This window comes from Neofelis nebulosa, chromosome 1, assembly GCF_028018385.1.
Source record: "Neofelis nebulosa isolate mNeoNeb1 chromosome 1, mNeoNeb1.pri, whole genome shotgun sequence".
Classification (NCBI taxonomy): Eukaryota; Metazoa; Chordata; class Mammalia; order Carnivora; family Felidae; genus Neofelis; species Neofelis nebulosa.
In genome coordinates this window covers 68,043,571-68,065,461 of record NC_080782.1, presented here as the reverse complement: position 1 = coordinate 68,065,461, position 21,891 = coordinate 68,043,571, and the positions used below count along the sequence as shown (strand labels likewise).

Here is a 21,891-nt window from a genome sequence, read left to right as displayed (position 1 = left end):
CTATTATAGTATTATTTCTTCATTTATGTCAACATAATCTTTTTTTTTAAGTAGGCTCCATGCCCAACCCCAGAGCTCAGTGCGGCACTTAAACTCACGACCCTGACATCAAGACCTGAGCTGAGAACAAGAGTAGGATGCTTAACTGACTAAGCCACCCAGGTGTCCCCCAACATAATCTTATTTTGCCAAAATTTGTAGTTCCTGAGACACAGAATACTCACACGCTATAACAACCTGCATTAGTATTTTCATTTCCATCTCACTTTATCTGGCTGATGTGACAACAGGCTCCCTTACGGGCATGGATGGAACAGTTCACAGCTCTGCACAGGCTCTTGAATTAAATGGAATCAGCCCTAATTAGAATACACTGACACATACACAAATATCAGAGCTGAGGAAAAAGTTTTATGCAATTAAGTTTATAAGTCTTATATACAAAAGTGAAGGATTTTAACCTCAATATCCAACAATAGGGAACTGATCATATAAAACTGGATACAGTGGGCTAACAGATAGAATGGGCTATTATACTTAAAGCATATTTAATGACATTTGGAAATGCTAAAAACACAGTGTTAATTTTTTATAAAAGTAGGCAATATACACAATAAGATCTCAACTTTTAAAAAAAACATACTATACTACAGAGAAATATACAGAATGTTAACCATGGTTATCCCTGGGTACTGAGATAATTTTTTTCTGTACTACAGTATAATTTATATACATATCTAAAGAATACAGTTTGATGAGTTTGACAAATATACCCATGTAACCCAAAGCCCAATAAAAAAGAGAACAGCTCCATCATTCCAGAAAGTTCCCTAGAGCCCCTTTAGAGTCAATATGTTCACACACATCTCAGGCAACCTAGGATGATTTTTATTTTCTTTTTATATCTTTCTGCTTTCCAAATTTCCAGTATAAACATGTATGTATAAGAAGTTTTGATGTTTTGTTCTTTTATTTTAAAGAGTTAGGATGGTATACAGTTCTTTGATTTGATTGATAAGGACAAGGGAGATTAATTCATTTGCCCAGAAATCTTAGTTTACTAGAAATACTAGGAGCAAGACTGTTAATTCATAGCCCTCCACAATTATTTGTGCTTTCTCTTTTCAAGCTTCTCAGTGTTTTTGTATGTCACATCATTTACCCACACAGATATGGGGTGTTGTATTTTCAAACATCTGATAGAAAAGATCCTTTAAAGTTAACAAAAGAAACCAAACAAGAAAGAACTTATAAGATGCCTATGGGTTAACAAACAGAAATTGAAAGAAGTCAAACTGAGAAAAGGTACTTCCTTCTGGTTCTCATAAAAAATGTTAGTCCCAGAGGTTCATAAACAGAAACATCGCAGCCATATACACCATACTGTAGAAATGTTACTGTCAATGCTTTCTAATGTTACCATGTTATTTCACAGTAATAACTGAAGATAAACAAAAATAAATTTTGGTGAAACAAATTTGCAAATCATCATCTCCCTGTTCTATCAACCAATACAAGTTTTAGTCACTGAAATCCTGAGACTTCTAAGGCTACAACTTCGAAAGGAAGGCTACATCTACATGAATTCTTAAAACCCCAGTACTCTTTACAGCCTTCTAAACATCAAGGTGGAGATCTGAGGGTGGGCACCCAATATTTGGCATTTTGACAGTTATAGTCCAAATAGCCAGCTACATGTCTGATCCTAACCCCTAACCCCAAATCCAAGTTGGACACAAAACCAGTAAACCAACTGTGTCCTAAGCCACAACATGGATCGAAACACTAAGATCTACACATAATTCTGAAGAAACACTAAGTGAATAGCAAAGCAACTAACTACAAATATTTACTATCATCTAGACATCAAATTGGGCTGGAATAACCAAAGGATCATTAGATACACACCACACACACACACACACACACACACACACACACACACAAGCATTTTCAAAGTGTGATCCATTAAGGGATTCAGGAGGTCAAAACTGTGTTTGTATTAATTATAAGGTGTTACTTGCCTGCTTCACTGTGTTGACATCTGCACTGATGAAGGAAATACAATGATTAGGAAAAGGGTGAGGAACATGCAGAAGGAATCAACTGAATTTTCAAAAACTGAGGAACACTCTGGCAATTCTTCAGGCAATGTGAATAATTTTTATCTGCTTATTAAAATGTGGAATTTAGGTAAGTACTACCATTTTGATTAGAGATTTTTTCCCTCCCTCACCAATTCTTTCTCCTACAGCCATGACCTTCTAGCATCTTGGACCTCACACGGGTTCACCTAAGAACACGTGGTTGCTGTGTTCACATCAAATATGCTTTTGGACCTTCAGGTGGCCTTTTTTAATTTTTTTTTTCAACGTTTTTTATTTATTTTTGGGACAGAGAGACAGAGCATGAACGGGGGAGGGGCAGAGAGAGAGGGAGACACAGAATCGGAAACAGGCTCCAGGCTCTGAGCCATCAGCCCAGAGCCTGACGCGGGGCTCGAACTCACGGACCGCGAGATCGTGACCTGGCTGAAGTCGGACGCTTAACCGACTGCGCCACCCAGGCGCCCCCAGGTGGCCTTTAATTATTCATTTTTAAGTAGCTGTTCTTCTTCCCTTTTGCTACCTAAGCTTTGGATCTCCATTCAGAACATAACTGATACCTGTGGAATAGAGTTAGCAACAGAAAGACTAAAGTAGCTGCAACTTAGAGAAAAGTCTGAGTGCAAGAAGCTGAGCAGCCACAATCTTAGTCACAAATCAGAGTGGAACACAGCCAAGGGCAGCCTCCACCTCCCGGCCCCCAGCACTTGGCAGAAGTCCAGGATCAAGACCACCCTAGGCTAGCTAGCCGCCCAGCCATAGGTGCCCTGCTTCAATCCCTTCAAACCCAACTTAACTCTTACTGCCAGATGCAGCTCCCCAGTGCCTGATCATCACACCTGTCCTCTGACAAAACCCTGAAGAGCGCCCAGCACTTATCACATCTGCACTAGGTAGGCCGGCATTTGAAGTTCTCCAATTTGTGGCTCAACTTACCCTCCCACGTTTGTCTCCCCATATGCCCTTATTTTCAATAAACTGCAATATTTGATATTAGCCAACACATGCCACTTTTCACCACCTTTACTCACATCCCTCCCTCCATGTGAACTGCCATCCTCACTCTAGTCTCTGCCTATTGAAAGGCTTGCCCAGCCTTCAAGGTCTTCCTCAAGTCACCTCCTTCATGAAACCTTCCAAGCAACATCCCGCCTCTGTCCATTATCACATTGTGCCTATATTACAATCATCTCCTTACTGTCACCTCAAAAGCCATGGCTTTCATGCTTTATTTCTCTTTCAATGTCTAATAACAGACAGTCCTCTCAAATTGCTTGAAAAATCATTTTCAGATATCAAAAATAACGTGTCCAGATCCCACTTTATGGGAAGCCATTTTCTTAGAAAATATGATTTAAAAACACAGTAGATCTGAATGTTTCTTGGCTACGGACAAAACCTAAAACATCTGGGAAGTCCCATGAGTTACCCTGCAGGGCAAGTTGGAGGCCAGCTAGAGGAGGCAGGTGTGTGTGTGGAGGTGGGGGGCTGGGTTCCAGGCAGATCTGCACAGTGAGACAGTCTGTAATTGGTAGGACACTGACATTGACAAAGCATTCAGGAGTGGAGGCAGAAAACCTACCTTAACAGTGGGCTCCCAAACATATATGAGGGATTGCATCTGTCCACTCAGAACCACACATGTACAAGTCAAAAATGTGTTTCAAGGTATCCCCAGACAAACTATTTATCCCTTATACATAACTGGGGAGCGTCACCTCATTCAAAATGTTCCTAAACACAATATTCATACCACACACCAGGCCTAATGCTGAGGATTTTTAAATGAAGGTGTGACTAAGACAGGGTCCAAATCCACATAAATAACTCAGTTGGGTGTAATGAGGGCTGTGGGGAGACAGAAAGAGCATGCAGAAGATTCTGGGAAGTAACTGGAGAGCCAGGAGGAGAACAGGCTCGTGTCACGAATCCCAACAGAGAAGGAAGTTTCAGTGAAGCAGCAGTGGCACAGCTTCAAATGACACTGCAGAGAACCAGTCTGGCATCTGGAGGCCCCTCATCATATGGAGGAAACAGGTTCGGGAGACTGGCAGGTATGGAGGCCAGACTGAAGGGAGCTGAAGTTTGCCAAAACAGGAAAAGAAGGGGATAAGGACACCATTTTATGGGGATCCACAGTGAAGAAAACACTGAGCGTTTCTGGGTTTTTGGTTTTTTGTTGTTTTGTTTTGTTTTTCACGTCAGATGGGTAATGTGCTGATGTTGTAACAAGGTTTAAGAGTGGCACATGTCACACAACAGCGTGAACACCCAATCATCACACTTAAGAATTACAAAAGGATCGGGTTTCTGGGTTTTTTTAAGGATGGAAGAGACCTGACAAAGCCCTGGTATAGGAAGATGGGGCTTGCATAACCAACTAGGGAGAAGAGCCTTAGAAGGAGCAGGCCCCTTCTCTGAGATGAAGGAGAAAAGAAGCATGGGTGCAGCGGGGTGTGAAGACAGAGAGGAGGGAAGCACAGGGAGTTTCTGCAGACTGCCTTCAGGCTCTCCTGAGTGAACAGGGGTTCTGTGCTCAGGCCTGCAGGATGGGAAGCCCAGGGTGGAGAGGAGGAAGGTCTACAACAGCCACTGTGGGGAAAAAGGGAGAGCTATAGAAGACTCAAAGGACTGCCACGCAGAGACGAGTTCCCAAATGAGATTGGAAAACTGTGCTGACATCTGTTAGAAGACAAGCTTTTCTCTAGCAACACTGGGGCAGGGGTAGCAGAGAATGTATACAGATTCACATCCAGCATTACAGCTGGCCAATCTGGGTATGGCAGGAAAAGAGAAAATGGAAGCCACAGCAGGAAATATGTCCAGGACAGGACTGACCAGGGGATCCAAAATTCAACAGAAGAAGAAAGAAAGCCTAGAAGAAGTTGACAAGGGGAAAATGTGTAAGCAGGCTGACATATAAAAATCAACTGGAGAGAGGACAGGAGGCTCCAATCAAAGAGGGAGTTATGAGTTTAAGATTTGCAAAGTAGACAAGTTTCAGGTGATGACAAGGTCTAGGGTTTAGCCTCATCTGTGGGCTGCTATAAAGAATAGCGGTCAGGGTCACGAGGTCAAGGCAGCAGCGTGAGGGATGGGAGATAGCATGGTATAGAGCAGTGCTCCCTAACACAACTTCTGTAGTGATAGAAATATTCTGTCTATGGGGTCCCACAGCAGTCACCAGCCACATGTGGCGATGGACCACTTAAAATGTCCCAAGTATGACTGATGAAGTGAGTTTTTATTTACTTAGTGTTCATTTAAACTTAAATAAGCACATGACTAGAAGCTGCCATACTACATAAAGAAGATGTAGAACAATAGTTTTCAACTTTGTTCAACAGAATTACCTGGAGAGACTTAAAACATACAGCTTCCTGGGTCCCACTCCCCAGAGACTGATTTAATTAGTCTAGGCATGGTCCTAGGCATGGTCCTAGGCATCAGTATATTTTAAATATCTTTTTCTAATTTAGTTTTGTTTTTGAGAGAGAAAGCATACACATGAGCAGGGGAGAGGGGCAGAGGGAGGAAGAGAGAGACAGAGAGAGAAATCTTAATCAGGCTCCATGCTCAGCACAAAGCCCAATATGGGGCTTGATCCCACACCCCTGGGATTATGAGCTGAGCCAAAAATCAAGAGTCAGATGCTCAACTGACTGAGCCATCCAGGCACCCCAGCGTCAGTATATTTTAAACTTGACCAGGTTCAGTCAAATTTGAGAACCACCGGTAGAGGGGTTAAGAACACAGATTCCAGAGCCAGATGACATGAGTTCAAAACCAAATCTGCTGATTTTGACCTCTGTGACTCTGAGCAAGTAACTTCATCTGTAAAATGGGGATAATGACCTATCTACCTCATAGGGCTAGTCTGAAGATTACATGACATACATAAAAGTGGTTGATAATAGTGCCTGGCACATCTTAGTTCCTTAAATGTTAGTCATTATTATTCCAAACAGATGTTGGAGGCTGACAGCTCAAGGAGAAAACAGTGGATGGGAGTCGCCAAAGGCCTAAATCTATGTTGAGGAGGTACCTGGAAGTCAGGAAATGACAGGGTAGAGGGTAAGAAGAAAGTAAGAGAGAACAATAAATAAAGGGAAGAGAAACAACCTGGAAGAGGCAGTAATAAATAAGGCAAGAAAATGCAGACCCTACTCTGTGGCAAAGTGGGACACTACACACGAGGAGAAAGAACATGGGAACCCATGTATCAGGAGAAGACCAAATTTTAGTTAGGGAAGAACATGGAAAAAATATTTAGTTCAATTTGACATAATCCTACCTCCTCACCCAAAATGTTAACATAAGTTAATTATCAGTCAAGTAATGATTTTCATATTTTCCCCCCTGCCATACAGTTCACCATTTATGAAAACATCCAGGAAGGACTTCCGATGGTGAAAATACCATTTTCTAATTGGGACTCCACAGGAAGAGCCACCTCTGCACAACTTAAGAGTAAATACTTTATGATTCATACTTGATCCAGTTCAAACCCAGCTTCATCAGGGTTCACGTCTTTGCAAACCATATGCCCAGACTCTATGTGCAAACCTGTTTTATTTGTCCTTTTAACTAAGTCTTTTTAAGTCTTAGGGAACACTGGTGCCACTAATAAACACAGTATTATTACCTTCGGGTAAGAAAAATGAGTAATATGTGTGACTAAGGTTAAAAGTATTTAAAAAATTTTAAGAACAGGTGGATGTGGAAGGGAAAAGTAACCACCAGTAAATGTCTTAGGTTGCAATTTTTTTTCTATTTCTCTAGAATTTCACATAATTTAATGAACACAGATTTTTACTCAAATTTCAATGTCACCACCAGATTATTTCTTCAGCTTGCAAATGAAAATTAGTAATAAAGTATTCAGTTATTGGTAACTAGGTAGACAAGTTACTAGAAGCTCAACAGCTATTTCAAAGATAGTTTCTATGCAACTCAAGTGGCTGAAGTTAAGCAATACAGTGCATGTAGATTAAGTGTTTCAAATGGATCCATTATATTTATATTTTTACCAAACAAACAAAAAAAAAACTAAGTCTGAAATTTCTTTATGGACTAGTTATTTGCCATGAGAAAGATAAGCACCTACAACCTCTTTCCCATAAGCATGTGTCGCACTTCAAAGTGACATTTCACATGGTTTGGGTTTGCTAAGTGGGTTTATATATCAGCACAAGTGCATTTTCACTGCTGAAACACAATTTCCAATACAATGAAGTTCATTTCTAGTTCCTTATCAGGAGCCAGTTTGAGAGCATTGACAATGTAAAAATAAAAACACTGTTCTGAACCCAGTCCCAACACCACTACAAGCTCTGCAGGGACTACCTTTTACAAAACACTACCAGGCATGCAGAATTCCACTCCTTCAGATGTTCCTCCCATAACTGCCCACTAGAGATGCTTGTCTCAGTGCTATATTGAGATCTGGTAGTTGGAAACAAAAGCATAACCAATGCACATTCTATGTTTTGATTCCTTCAGCAAGCAATCCTTACTTTTCTTTTAAGTTAGAGCTCCATTAAATCCTAGGGACCTAAATACCACCATCAGCCAGTCTCAGTCAAGTTTATTGTGGTCAGGGGATTGATGATGCTTTGGCCTCTTCCATCTCATGGTGGAACCAATAAATCCGTGGACCCACCCCATGGTTATTTTGCAGTTTCTCAACGCATTACCGGAGTAAACATATGTAACTACTGGGAGAATTCCCACAATGGCTTCCTGACTATGGAAGATGGGCAATTATGGTAAGAATGACCAAGTGAAACATCCTGAACTTCCCTCCTTACCAGCACAGTAAACCAATAGAAATGCCACATCTGTGGGAAAACTATAGACATTAACACTGATGAAGAAGCATAAAGCAAGCTGATACCCTGCAAACCAAACCACCCCCAACAAAGTGGGATATGTGGCACTCCTGGCTGCCCAAGAACAAAGGAAAGGACAGAAAACAAAGGGTTAAACTGATAGAGTCTCCTTCAGTTTACAAATATCTTAGTAATATTACAAGAAAAAGGAGATCTTATCGATAGCCCAATCTCCAGGAACTCCCTACTGTCTTAATGAAAATGCTTTGGTAGAGGGAAAAACAACCTGAGGTTTTTGTTTTTGTTTTTGTTTTTGTTTTTTACAATAGCTAGGCCTTCAGTAATCTGTGTCTTCTTTAGCATATGGAAATCCCTTTAAGAAACTCCCTCTTGACTTTTATCTCCCCCAACTCCACAGTATATAAGTAGTCACTCTTCACAACCTCAGTGCAGCTCTTGCTGCCCAGGGGTTCCGTCCCCATGCTTTGACAAGATCACCTTTTTGCACCAAAGACATTTTCAAGAATTCTTTCTTAGCCGTCGGCTCCGAACCCCCACCACCACTCCAAAACCCCATCATACCACCACCAAAAGCTTGACATTTTAAGAACAGATAATTCCTATCACATTCCTGTTTAATTCACCTTTTTTTGTCTGGGTAGAAAGCAGGTAGATCTTGGAAAATGGCCAGGGATTATCCTAAATCCATTCAGGCAGTGGCTCCGATGTGGCTGATTTACCAAATTAAGTACTTTTCTGGAGCACATCTAGTGCCTGATACCTGATATGAAGCTACTAATCTGGAAAATGCTTTATCAATATGTAAAGAACACATGAAGCCATTTGCTTTTATTTTGCAAGGTCAAGAACTGTAACAACTCTCCTCTCAGCTATAATCTCATCTACAGAGCTGTTGCTTGTCTTCACATCCCGCAGACCATCACACTGGGCCCCTGCATTGATTACACCATGCTGCCAGGACCTGATAAACAGGAAGTAACAAATCCTTCAGATGTCTTAGTAAAATGCATTCAAGCTTGATGATGAAAAACAAAACCATGAAGATTCAAAGACTGCAACCTCAGTAAAGTGTCTGGGAATCCAGTGGTCTGGAACGTGTTGGAATATCCCCTCCAAAGTGAAATGCAAGTTGCTGAACCCTGAACTGCTTCCCACTAAAAAAAGAGGCACATGATTCATGGGCCTTTTTTGCATTTTAAAGACAATGCATACCACATTTAACAATCTGCTCACTCCTTTACTATGTAACCGATAAGACCATCAGTATTGAGTAGGGCCCAGAGCAAGAGATGGTTATGCAGCATGTCTGGTCTGCAGCACAAACCACTATGCCCTTGGGTCTTACCATGCAGCAGATCCAATTCACTGAATCCAGTAGGATCCAGAGAACTGCAGCACAAAACTCTCAGGTTCTGGAACGAAGCCAAGTCCTCTTTTGCAGATAATAGTCCTTTTAAGAAATGACTCCTGGATTGCCACTAGGTCTTGTCAGGGCCTGATTAAAGGTTATTAAGTAACCATGTGACCTGAGCTGCCGTGGCAATCTAAATGTTATCTGGCCCCCCAGGTCATAAGGTTGGGCATGTACAGAAGCAATCCATCACCAAAAGACAACGGTATGAAAGCGATCAGATTCAAGCATGACTACAAGGCACAAGAAGTTGCATGGGCAGATGGCTCAGATAGGTCTACTCCTACTGTACTACCACACCTAGAGCCTCACAAAGAGCTCCTTATGACCAGCTGACTGAGAAGGAAATTTGGGCCTGGGTTAGAGACAGTTTGCATGGTATCCACACACCAAGCAAAAGTAGACTCCTACACCCTTTCATCCCCAATAAAGAGTATCCCTAAAATATACTTCATGAAGAGAAATCATCCCAGCAAATAGAACTGTGACCAGTACATGCGCCTGTCCATTCCATCGATACTGAGAAATGGCTAGGATCACAGATCTACACTGAGTCATGTGCAAAGGCTAATGGTTAATCTGGACATTCAAGGACTTGGTGAAAAAACTGCATTCAGAAGAAAGGGTGTAAGAAGACCTAGGGAAGGTGCAAATGGATATAGACCTTTCAGAATGAGCACAGTATATGAAAAATATTTTTGTTCCATGTGAATGTATACCAAAGGCCTTCCAAAGCAGAAGGGCCTCTTAATAACCAGGTGAACAAAATTACCAATCTGTGGATGTCAACCCCTTTCATCAGCCACCCCCATGCCTCCTCAGTAGACTTCAAGTAGAAGTGACCACAGTGACAGCAACAGAGCATATGTATGGATTCAACAACATGGACTTCTCACAAAGGCTAACGTGGCTCTTGTCAATAATGAGTACCTAATATGCCAACAGTGAAACCAGTCCTCAGTGCCCAAGATGGCAACATTCCCCTGGAGGATCAGACAACCACTCGGTGGCAGAGGGATTACACTGGATCCTTTCCATCAAGGAGGAGGCAATGATTTGTCCTCACTGTATATATCCCAGCTACACAAATGTACGTGCATGCAGATACACACACACATCCCCATGTATTTATTTTTCTTCACTTTTCCTTTCTTCATCCTTTTCAAGAAGAATTGATCATGGTGGTTAACTTTACAGTTTAGTTTCTAGGTTACAGATTATTCCTCTGGAATTGTGAATATGCTAGAGAAGATCATTTCACCCAGAGGCAAATAACTGTTACCCAGCAATTAAGTTCTTAATCAGAGATCCTGCTGTCCATAGTTAATGGATTGCAATCACATGGGGGGGGGGGGGGGGGGAACAAGTCACCCACCTGAATTGCAAAATTTTTAAAGACTGATAATACCAAGTGTTGGCAAGTATGTGGAACAATTGGAATTCTCATATATTGCTAACTGGAGAGTAAACTGGTATATCCACTTTGGACAACTGTTTGGCAATATCTTCTAAAGTTCAACACACATGTACCCTATGATGCAGTAATTCTACTTCTAGCTGTACATGTAAAAAAAGGAGTGCATATGTCCACAAAAAGACTCAGCATTAAGAACGCTCAGAATAACTTATAATAGCTAAACCTGGTTCATCACCAGTAGAATGGATAAATTGTACTATATTTATACAAAAGAATGTCACACCTAAACGGAAAGGGTGGGGGGTGGAGAACTTCTGCTATGAGCAATAACATGAAAGAATTCCAAAGCATTATGCTAAGCAAAAGAAGTCAGAGAGAAAAGAATACATGTTGTACTATTCCATTTATACAATGTCATAAACAGGTGAAATTCATGTACAGTGCTAAAGGTCAAAGTAGTAGTCTCCCTCCAGGTGGGTGAGTTGAGTGGGAAGGGAGGTAATGCTTGAAAATAGACACAAAGGAGCCTCCTGGGGTACCAAAAATATTCTGTATCTTGTTCTGGATGGTATTTACATAATTGGATCTACATGCAAAAATTCATCCAGTTGTATATTTAACAACTGTGTATTTTACTGTAGGTTACATATCAATAAAATTGTTTTTAAGAGATTTATTAATATGTATGGATTAGTTAGGAGAGAATCTAGAGGAGTTTTTGTGGGGGTTTTTCCAGTTCTCTAATGGTCAGTGATCCAACAAAGGTAAAAAACAAAAACAAAACAGATAATTCATCAAATTTTCAATTGAGAGCTTGCTTAGAGAAACTTCCATCTTCCTACGTAGCCAGACGTACCCAATCATCTAATACAGCCAATTTCAATCACTCTCTATGCTCTCTAATATTCATATGGCTGGAATAACTTAAGTGTTTAATTTGAACCAACTTATTTCTTGCTTCAGTTTCAAGGATAAGTAGGAAAAATGTCCCTGAAAGCCTTGATGAGCTAATTTTAAATGTAAGTCCTATATCATATACTACTTTAAAGTTACCCTAAATGATTATGATACAGCATCTTCACTTCCCATCTTAACATACCATGTTTCAAATCTCAAAATATCCATTTGAACTCTAGAATTACTTAAATGCACATTAAAAAAATAAAGCACTTTTATCCAGACTAGGGAGCCAATAGAAATCCAATACATTTGTAAAAGTGATTATCAGAGAAAAATAAGAGCATCTGATTCTTAAAATATTTTATTATGTTGACATTTTTTTCTCCTTTCTTGACAAGCCAGGCTATCAAGGTAAACTAATTTAAATTCTTGGGCTTGTTGGTAATAACAAACCAAATGGATGAGCTTACCATTAGACTAAGGATCCTGTTTTAGATTTACAAAACAAACAGACCATTAATTTTAAAAGTCAACCAAAACATTGACCTCAGTTTGCCAAGGTTAATGTCAACATTGCTCAAAATTAAACCTTAGGGGACAACAGATAAGTCTTCAACACTCAACTAAAGTTCCCTAAAGTAATCATTAACAATGGTCTTTACCCCACTCTTCCAAACATTACCCTCCTTAAGACAATTCGTCATTTCTAAAATAATAAATGTGGTAAAATGATACCAACTCTGAGGGCTCATCCCAAATCTCATCTGATGGCTCAGGAGGTTTTCAGAGCCATCTGATGGCTTAGGAGGTTACCTTTAGGAGGTAGATGCCTTTATCTGTATCTTTATTCAATTATTCTTATAGTCTAAGATTTTAAATATTAAGTTTACAGTTTAAAATTAAACTGTTATATAATACCACTGCATGCACATTTCAGCCGTTTCTATTAAAATTGCATGTTAGTGTTTTCCCCTACTTCAATCAGACATTTGCTTCACAACCTAAGTAGTTTCAGTGGTATGTGCCTGTAAATATTCAGAGTGTAACTCTCATAAAGTATTCAATAATGAAATTTACTTTTAAAAAAGAACAGCATGGACTCCAGGAGAGGTAATAATGAACTTGTGCCAATATTTTTATGCACATTTATTCTATGTAGAACATTTACAACATTTACATTATATTTACAATGTTTCACTTCCAGTTTTATTGTATTGATCTGGAATTGCTGCTAATACTGTTTCATTTTTTACCAATAATATTGACATTATTGCCAAATTCCTACTGGATATACACCATGATATAAGCACATTCTTATTAAAGGTAAGGCAAATAACCTGAGAAACTCAAAGCAGGGACAGGGGCGGGGGGTAATTTTTTCACAAGTATTGTTCCCAAAAGGAAATCATACTATAGGTATGCAGCTTTTTCCCCTAAATTAGGATGTCTGATAAAATGTACCTGATTTCTTAAGAAGCCTTTCTCTCTAAATCCTGACTCTGAAGAAATAGCTAAACATTCTCTCAACAGACTTTCAGCACTTTTTTGTACTAATTACTGCAGCAAATAAAGTTGTATTATTTCCCAATTCATAATTCCCATCTGTATGTAAGGTTAGAGTCTCTAAGTCCATTTTCACTTCTTAAATTGAACATAAACTGTAAAATAAATATGCAATATGTATATTAGGTCTAGATATAATTTAATACATACATCCTTATATACATAGAACTTTTAGTACCTAATGTGAGCATATAGTACTACATGCTAAAGTAAAATAAATCTGAGCTAAAGAATTAAGGTAAGGGGCGCCTGGGTGGCGCAGTCGGTTAAGCGTCCGGCTTCAGCCAGGTCACGATCTCGCGGTCCGTGAGTTCGAGCCCCGCGTCAGGCTCTGGGCTGATGGCTCGGAGCCTGGAGCCTGTTTCCGATTCTGTGTCTCCCTCTCTCTCTGCCCCTCCCCCGTTCATGCTCTGTCTCTCTCTGTCCCAAAAATAAATAAAAAACGTTGAAAAAAAAAAATTTAAAAAAAAAAAGAATTAAGGTAAATATCCAGAAAAACAAAAGATACCTATTTCCCATTTGTAAAGAACCTTGTCTGTCTTCCAGATAAAAACAGAGGATCTTAATAGACCTGAATTGTGCAAAAGATTCATAAATTTATGCTTCACTTTGGGCCTAAATATTATCTTCCTCAAATACTGTAGAACATTCCTCAAATACTGCAGAAAAAAATTTTATGTATATGTTTTAATAAAGTATTTCTGACTTAATATCAATTTACCTAGATATTAAAGACTGACTTTTAAAAAAAAAAATTTAATGCTTATTTATTTTTGAGAGAGAGAGGCAGAGAGAGGGAGACACAGAATCTGAAGCAGGCTCTAGGCCCTGAGCTGTCAGCACAGAGCCTGACGCAGGGCTCGAACTCAGGAGCTGGGAGATCATGACGTGAGCCGAAGTCGGATGCTTAACTGACTGAGATACCCAGGCGCCCCAAGACTGAATTTTTTAAATAAACGTTTTTAAATAGATTTCAGTTTACAGAAAACTTGCAGAGGTAAGAGTTCCCAAATCTGGCACCCAGTTTCCTCTACTGCTAACATCTGACATTTACTATGGTATGTTAGTTACAACTGAAGAGTCAACACTGGCACATTACTGTGAACAAACTTCCATATTTTATTAGAATTTCACAAATTCTTTCCTAATGTCCATGACCTTATGCAGAATACCATATTGCATTTAGTCACTGCATGTCCTTAGCCACCTCTGGTCTCTGACAGTTTCTCAGACTTTTCTTAAGTTTGACGACCTTGACAGTTTTGAGAAGTACTGAGTTTAGGAATGTCCCTCAATCAGGATTTGTCTTAGGTTTTTCTCCTAAGGTTTGATTGTGACACTATTTCCAAATGTTTAACTTAATAATTTCTTTTAAAGTTTTATTTATTTAGGTGATCTGTACACCCCACATGAGGCCCAAGATCAAGAGTCACATGCTCTTCTGACTGAGCAAGCCAGGTGCTCCTTAATAATTTCTGATAGGGCAAAGTACATGGCAAAAATTTTGGCCTTTATCTCCTCATTTATTCAATAACCAAAAAAAAAACAAAAAAACATTATTCTAGGAAGAAGCAAACTATAAGTTCAAAGTCTGGGCTGCAGATAGAGAGTCTAACTAAGAGGAAACTAAAGTTGACAATGACTGGGAAACAAATCACAGGGCCCTGGGAAAGACTAAAGAGTCAAGGAAGCATTTCAGGAAAACTAGGAGAACAATAATCGGTCATCTATTCTGTCCCAGCCACCACTCTGAAGCTAGAGCTCCACTCCAGAAACCATATTGACCATGGCCACTTGCCACGTCCTACCTTTGCTGCACTCTCTTCTTTATTCCAGTTTTAGTCACTGTAGTATATTTGTCAATTTTTTGTAATTTGTCTCTCCTCATTTTTAGAAAAAGAAAACAAAGTCACCACTCAGGTCTCAGCAGGAAATGTACCAACCTGAGTTACCAATGTAACTGAGTAAGACAGTGTAATCAAGGAGCCATCTGTGGAGGTGTAGTCAGAGAAACCAATTTGGCATGGCACAGTACCCTGGGGTTGGCAACAATGGGGAGCAGTTGAGACAGCAAGGGGAGGAAGGCATTGTCAGACCCCACAGAGAACAGTGAATGGGAAAGGGCCACCCGACAGGAGATTGGGGGAATGGACATTCCACTCCTCTCCCTCCTGCCCTCCAACCCCACTAGTCCCTTCTAATAGCCAGAGTTTAAAGAAAAAAAAAAGAGTGATGTATTCCACAAAGGTGAATGTCCCAGACCACCATGGCTGGGTAGATTAGGAGGGAGAATAAAAGGTCTAGGGGAGCAAACGAAATACATGCAGTTCAGGAAGGGAAGCAAGACAACTTCACACCTTTCGCATGGCTATCTGCATTTTGATGTTTGTCTGTCTTATCCCCTTACTGTACTGGGACCTCCTCAGAAGCAGGGATAGTGGTTTACAGAAAAAGTCACAGATCCTGTGCACAAACCTCCTAGTAGGCGCTCAAGGTCTATCTAAAAGAAGAGATAGAATGGGCCTATCTCAGCTACTTGTTGGGATAGAGCCTGGATCCATCACGGTATGACTCTGCTGCAGAGAAAACATGGCGTGCCTTTGAGCCTGACCTTGACAGCACTAGAAACAGAGGCAGGTGAGGCTAGCCCTCCCACGTTAAAGTGAGGGCCCATCAGCCAGTACTTGCTCCACAAGTAGAGAGAAGCTCCAAGATCTCCTTCAACACCCACATTGATCACTCAGTTCAGCCTAACACCCTCATGTCAATAGAGGACAGAGTTTGTTCATGTGATCATAGGCAAGAGTCTAGGTTCTAACAAGTAAGAATCTAACCCCTGGGATCATCCTGACCAATACTTCATAAGCTCCAGAACTCGACCTTGAATCTACTCTTGATAGATTCAGAACAAAATAAAACTTCATTTACATTTCTCTGAATTTCTTCAAATAATTTATCTTGTTTAAGACACTGTAAAACGCCTGGTCTCTGAGACCTTCCATGAGGCACTAGTAGGTCCACGTTTATACAAACACCTTATCTTCTCTTCTCCTCCCTTATCACCTACCACTTGTGTACATCTCTAAAGGTCCTCAGCGCCATGCAGCCCTGCCCTCCCTTCCTCTCTGGCCTTCCTGCTCTTGCCCTCTTTCTCTATGGAATTTACCACTCCACACTCCACATCTGGCAGGGTTGCATTACCAGCTCCTTCTAGGACAGAGCTGCCTCCTCATTTCTTCTAACTTCCTCCCCAATCAGCACCACACTGGGCAACACAGTTAAGTACCTAACAAATTCATGCACTGGATGTGCTGTGTACAGATGCCTTCACATTTTATAAAAGCACCACCCCTCTTTTCAGAGATACAATGAAAATAGGAAAGGCTAAAAGGACCACAAGAATGACATTTACACTTCATCGTGATTGTGCTGTCAATGAAGTCCCAAGTACCTGTTTTTACAAACCATGAACTGCCTGTTCCAAAGAACCCCAAATACCATCAGCCCACAATCAGAGCTCCACAACAGTGTGGCAAGGAGCTATTACGTTTACCTTGCCAAGAACACAAAGCAGATGCTTTAATTTTGTTATTTACAAAAGGAAATAATCAACAATTGTATTTAACTTATCAAAATGGGCTTATACAGAGACTACTTTGGGGGGAAATAGCTCATAAAGCTTATGATACAAAACAATTCAAAAGCAATGAAGAAACAATGAATCTTTTGTATAGCCTTTAGTCTTTTGTTAATCTTATTATTACTCAATGTTACCTTTAAAGATAGGAGACTTTGAAAACAGATTGGCCTTTCAGTGTCAAGTCTTCAAACCTATCTCATCTCTCTGCTTCTACTTATAAAATAGCTCCTACTCCTCCTCCCCTTATATCTCACAGCAACATGAACTATCTCCACTTGAGGCCATTGCATTTGGGGCCATTCCTTCCACAGTATAGCTGATACCACTCCCTGCTCCGTCCTCTGCTGCCTGACTCTTCTGCTAATCCCTTTCCCTGTCACCATCTTATCCCCATTGACCTGTTCTTTCTTTCCAGCCTATGTATACATAAAACACAACACACACACACACACACACACACACACACCCCTTAGTTACTCAAACCCTTAAAAAAAAAAAAAAAAACAGTAAAAACTTTCCTGGCCCCTACCTTAGTCTCTGCAGCTACCACCCACCGCTTTCCTTCCCACATGACAGAGACCATTGGTGTTCTGGCTTCCTTCATCTTTACTTCCTGATCTTTTTTCTTGAGCCAAGGCCTGACACCACCATTCTATAGAACCTGCTCTTACAAAGGACATCTGTTTCTTACAGATGCAAAACCCACTTAAGTCATTTCAGCACATATCTTGCTGGACATCCCTGCCACGGTTCCTACCACGAACCTCTCCTTCCCACGACTATTATAGCATTACTCTCGCTTTTCTGCTTCTTCAGAAGTGCCCTGACCATTCCCGCTCACTGTCCTCTCGCGGTGTTTCTCGGCCCACCCTTAAGTATTGCTGTCCCTAATGGTTCTATATTTTGTTACTGCCTCTGCTCTTCTGCCTTCTCATCAAGGTGCCTCCAGTCCCCTTCTATCCCATCCCCCAACCTCCCTGCCCTCATTCTCACTCACTCCAAGCTCTCCTTTAAACAGCCTTATCTACTTCCATGGTTCTCTCATCTTTCACTGAAGACTTCAAAGCCTTTTCTTCAGCTACCAACATATATCTGTACAGCTACTTGATGTCCAGTGTTCAGACTCAACGTGAATGCCCCAAGGACACCCTTTCCACTAGTCTGCAAGCCAGCAACCTAAAGTCATAACCTCTTCCTAACCTCTTCCTCCTTCCAACATCCAGTCATCACCAAATCTTGCAAGTTTTATCTCCTAAATATTTTATTTATATTTTTATTTATTTAAGTTCAAGTTAGTTAACAAACAGTGTAGTATTAGTTTCAGGAATAGAACTCAGTGATTCATCACTTACATATAATACCCAGTGCTCATCCCAACAAGTGCCCTCCTAATGCCCATCATCCATTTAGCCCATCCCCCAGCCACCTCCCCTCCAGCAACTCCTAGTTTGTTCTCTGTATCTAACAGTCTCTTATAAAATCAGAGAGGCAAACCAAAAGGGTTTCCTAACTATCTTTAAAACTCATCCCTTCCTTTCCAAACTGACTTCCCGAGTACTAGTTTAAGATCTTATCTTTCACCATTGCAAAGCCTCCTAACAAAGCTTCCTGCATCTAGTCCAAACCTCCTTTATTTCACTTCCCTGACACAGCCCTGTAAGATCTACTGAAAATACAAATGCCCCTCACTAGCCCAGTCAATACCCTTAAAAGGCCTTTCCACTAACTTTGCATACCCAGCATAAAGGTTCTCCTCTTTCAGGCTCCATCTTCTCTAGACTTCACCCCCACCTATTCTATACTTGGTCTTTTCTCGCTGGTAAAATAGAGCTGATAATTGTCACCTGCATGTTTCCCCATGCTATCTCATGGGGAAGAGCTGCTCATGCTGTTTGATATTCTTGGAATTCTCCTTGGAACTTTCTTCCCTGAGAATCATAGTCATTCTTCTGGTCTCAGGAGAACTTTCCTCCAGGAATCTTCCTTATTGGTCTCATTAAGGGAAATCACTTGCTACCCCCAACAGATTAAGCTGCCAGGGAGCAGAGACCATATCCTATACAGACCTATTCTATGCATAGCACAGCACAGAGGCACAAGAAATACTTGCTGTGTAAAAAACAAAAAACAAAAAACAAAAAAAACAAAAAACACCATGCCACACCACACAATAAAACTAATTTGACTTATTTAAGCAAAAGTTACTAAGATTAAAAGCATTATAACATTTTAGAGGCAGGGGCACCTGGGTGGGTCAGTCCATTAAACATCTGACTTTCACTCAGGTCATGATCTCACGGTTCATGTGTTCATGAAGAGGTATGAGCCCTGCTGTGCTGACAGCTCAGAGCCTGGAGGCTGCTTCAGATTCTGTGTCTCCCTCTCTCTCTGCCCCTCCCCTGCTCATGCTCTCTCTCCTTCTGTCTCAAAAATAAATAAAACATTTTTAAAAAAATTTTTAACATTTTAAGGGTATTTTGAATACCATTTACATTTGCATTGAATTACTGGTAAATAAAGAGGACCAAAAGAAAAATTCTTAGAAGTTTTGTTGAGCCACAGGAATATTATCTTTCCCTTTATTATCATGGCAAATAAAACAATACTAAAAATCAGTTTAGCATGTTTCATTGTTTCCATTCCAATAGATTTTTCAAAGAATGGTTATTTTTCTTATAGATGTTCTTGAAGAAATAGCTGTACAGTCAGATCCAGACATGGTATTTCTTTAATTAATCAGAAAATCTTATGAATGTACTTGGGAGTTACTTTTAAAATACCTGTAAGTCCTGGCACCTGTGTGGCTCAGTCTTTGGGCAACTGACTTCAGCTCAGGTCATGACCTCACAGTGAGTGAGTTCAAGTCTCACATTGGGTGAGCTCAAACCCCACTTCAGATGAGCATGGGCCCTGCTTTGGGTGAGCCCTGCTTCCCCTTCTCTTGCCCTCTCTCCCCTCTCACTCTCTCTGCTCCTCCTGACATTCTCTCTCTCTCTGCCCCCTTGCTCACTGTGCCCTCTCTCTCTCTCTCTCTCTCTCTCTCTCTCTCTCTCTCTCAAAGAAAGAGCGAGTGAGCTGTAAGTCTTGTGATTTTTTTTTTTACTAAATGACGATTTATGACATGTTCCTACTTTAATGTTAAGAAATAAAGCACCTGAAATCATGTCTGAAAAAGCTAAGTAAATTCATTTGCGTGTGTCTCACTACTTGAGAAGCCAAGGTCTCACACTACTTACTTGCATCCACACAGCACTGAGTGCAGACTGTACGTAATGTGGGGCTCAATGACCACTTATTTCTATCATGAGCACTGTGTGCTGTGCTAAGTATCTTTTTTTCATTCGTTTTTTCATTCGTTTACTTAATATTTACAACATTCTTAAGATAGTTGTTTTATCTACATTGTATGGCTAAAGAAATATTGTGTAACTGAAGAAATACTGAGGGGTCCCCAGCCTGCTACTGGAATTTGCTGGGAGGCAGCAGGAATGCCTGTCATCTGGGAGTTCCCAGTGTTCAGGGTAGAACGAGACGACACAGAGCACAGATCGCTTGGCTCCACTTTAGCCTGAAGCAAAAGCCACTGCCGCTAAAGGCTCTCTGGCCTCTAAATTCTGATGAACGCCCCAGGGCACCTGCTCCAGCTCCCTGCCAGCTCTGGGTTGTAGGTCTCCAGAACTGTTCCTGCCTCTGTCCTGGCTTTCACCACTTTTGTTTCTCTGCAAAACTGATAACTTGTCCATCTTTCAGGAATTACTCCAAAATTTTAATCTGTTAATGGCATTATATATCTTTCTTGAATTTTTAAGGATTATTTTTTTCTTTAAAAAATTGTCATTTTTGTAGCATTGGTCAGCATATGGATGGTAACGGATGTGCTCATTTTACCATATTTATAAGATGTCCTAATCAAAGTAGACATTTGACTGATGATAAACAATCCAGCTATCAACCTGATCTAGATTAAATAAAAATATTCATGGATTTTTTAAAAAGATTGAGTTTTCAAGTTACAAATCCTCAATTTAAAAGTGAGTTATGTTCCAAAAGCTTGCAAGCTGGTTGTTTAGAACACAGATTTTTTTTTTCCCTGTCAGAAATGGTTTTATTCATTCATGCAACACCAATCATGGTCTAAGCACTATTTTAAATGCAGATACTGTAATCAATAAAACAGACAAGGTCCCCATCTATTATAATTTCTGTAATTTAGGAAAACTTTGGTATAAACAAAGCATATTTTGTGTGTGTGTTTACATAGTAAGACTTTACTGACACCCTAGCAGTCATTCGTTAGCACTTCAAGTACTGTTATCAGGAGTTCACACTCCTGCTTAGCACTTTAAATATCACTATTTTAAAATACAACAAAAGGTTTGTTAATTAGCAAAGGGATTTTTTAAAATTTATTTTAGAGAGAGAGAGCACGTGCAAGTGGGGGTGAGGGGCAGAGAGAGGGGGAAAGAGAGAATCTCAAGCAGACTCCATACTCAGCATGAAGCCCAGTGCAAGGTTCCACCCCACAGCCCTGGAATCATGACCCGAGCTGAAATCAAGAGTCAGATGCCTAACCATCTGAGCCACCCAGGTACCCTGAGCAAAGAGATTGTTAAAAATAACTTTCATTTGTGAAAGGAACAGAGTTGAAGATAATGAAGATAAAGGTTGGTTAAGGCTGTACAAACTCCCTGTCTGCAAGAAGACATAAAATATCTGGTGAGACCAAAAATCTGACCCCCTGCAATGTGCTGCTCAAGATCTGGAACCTCTCAATCCTGCGTCTCTCCACCCCTCACAGACTCTGTTGCATAAGTCACAGACAGCTGGCTGGTCTGTCATCAGGTCATATCACATAACTATTTGCAAGGAAATCAGCAGAATGGTCAGCAAAGGCCCTTTCAGGAAAGGATATGTATCTGAGCTGAGCACTGCTCATGAGAGGAGAACTCTCCAGGCATAATAAACTACAAAGGCAAAGACCCCAAAGTGAAAAAGAATAGGAT

At 40.5% G+C, this 21,891-nt stretch overlaps 1 protein-coding gene and 1 non-coding gene across 6 annotated transcripts in view; both read right to left on the bottom strand.

Annotated features, from left to right (window-relative positions):
• EPB41L4A (erythrocyte membrane protein band 4.1 like 4A) overlaps nt 1-21,891 on the bottom strand; it is a 258,301-nt gene that overhangs the window by 187,177 nt on the left and 49,233 nt on the right. The window lies entirely within an intron of this gene.
• LOC131490021 (small nucleolar RNA U13) lies at nt 4,305-4,408 on the bottom strand. The gene has a single exon (XR_009250909.1). It is a non-coding gene; the product is annotated as a small nucleolar RNA U13 (small nucleolar RNA).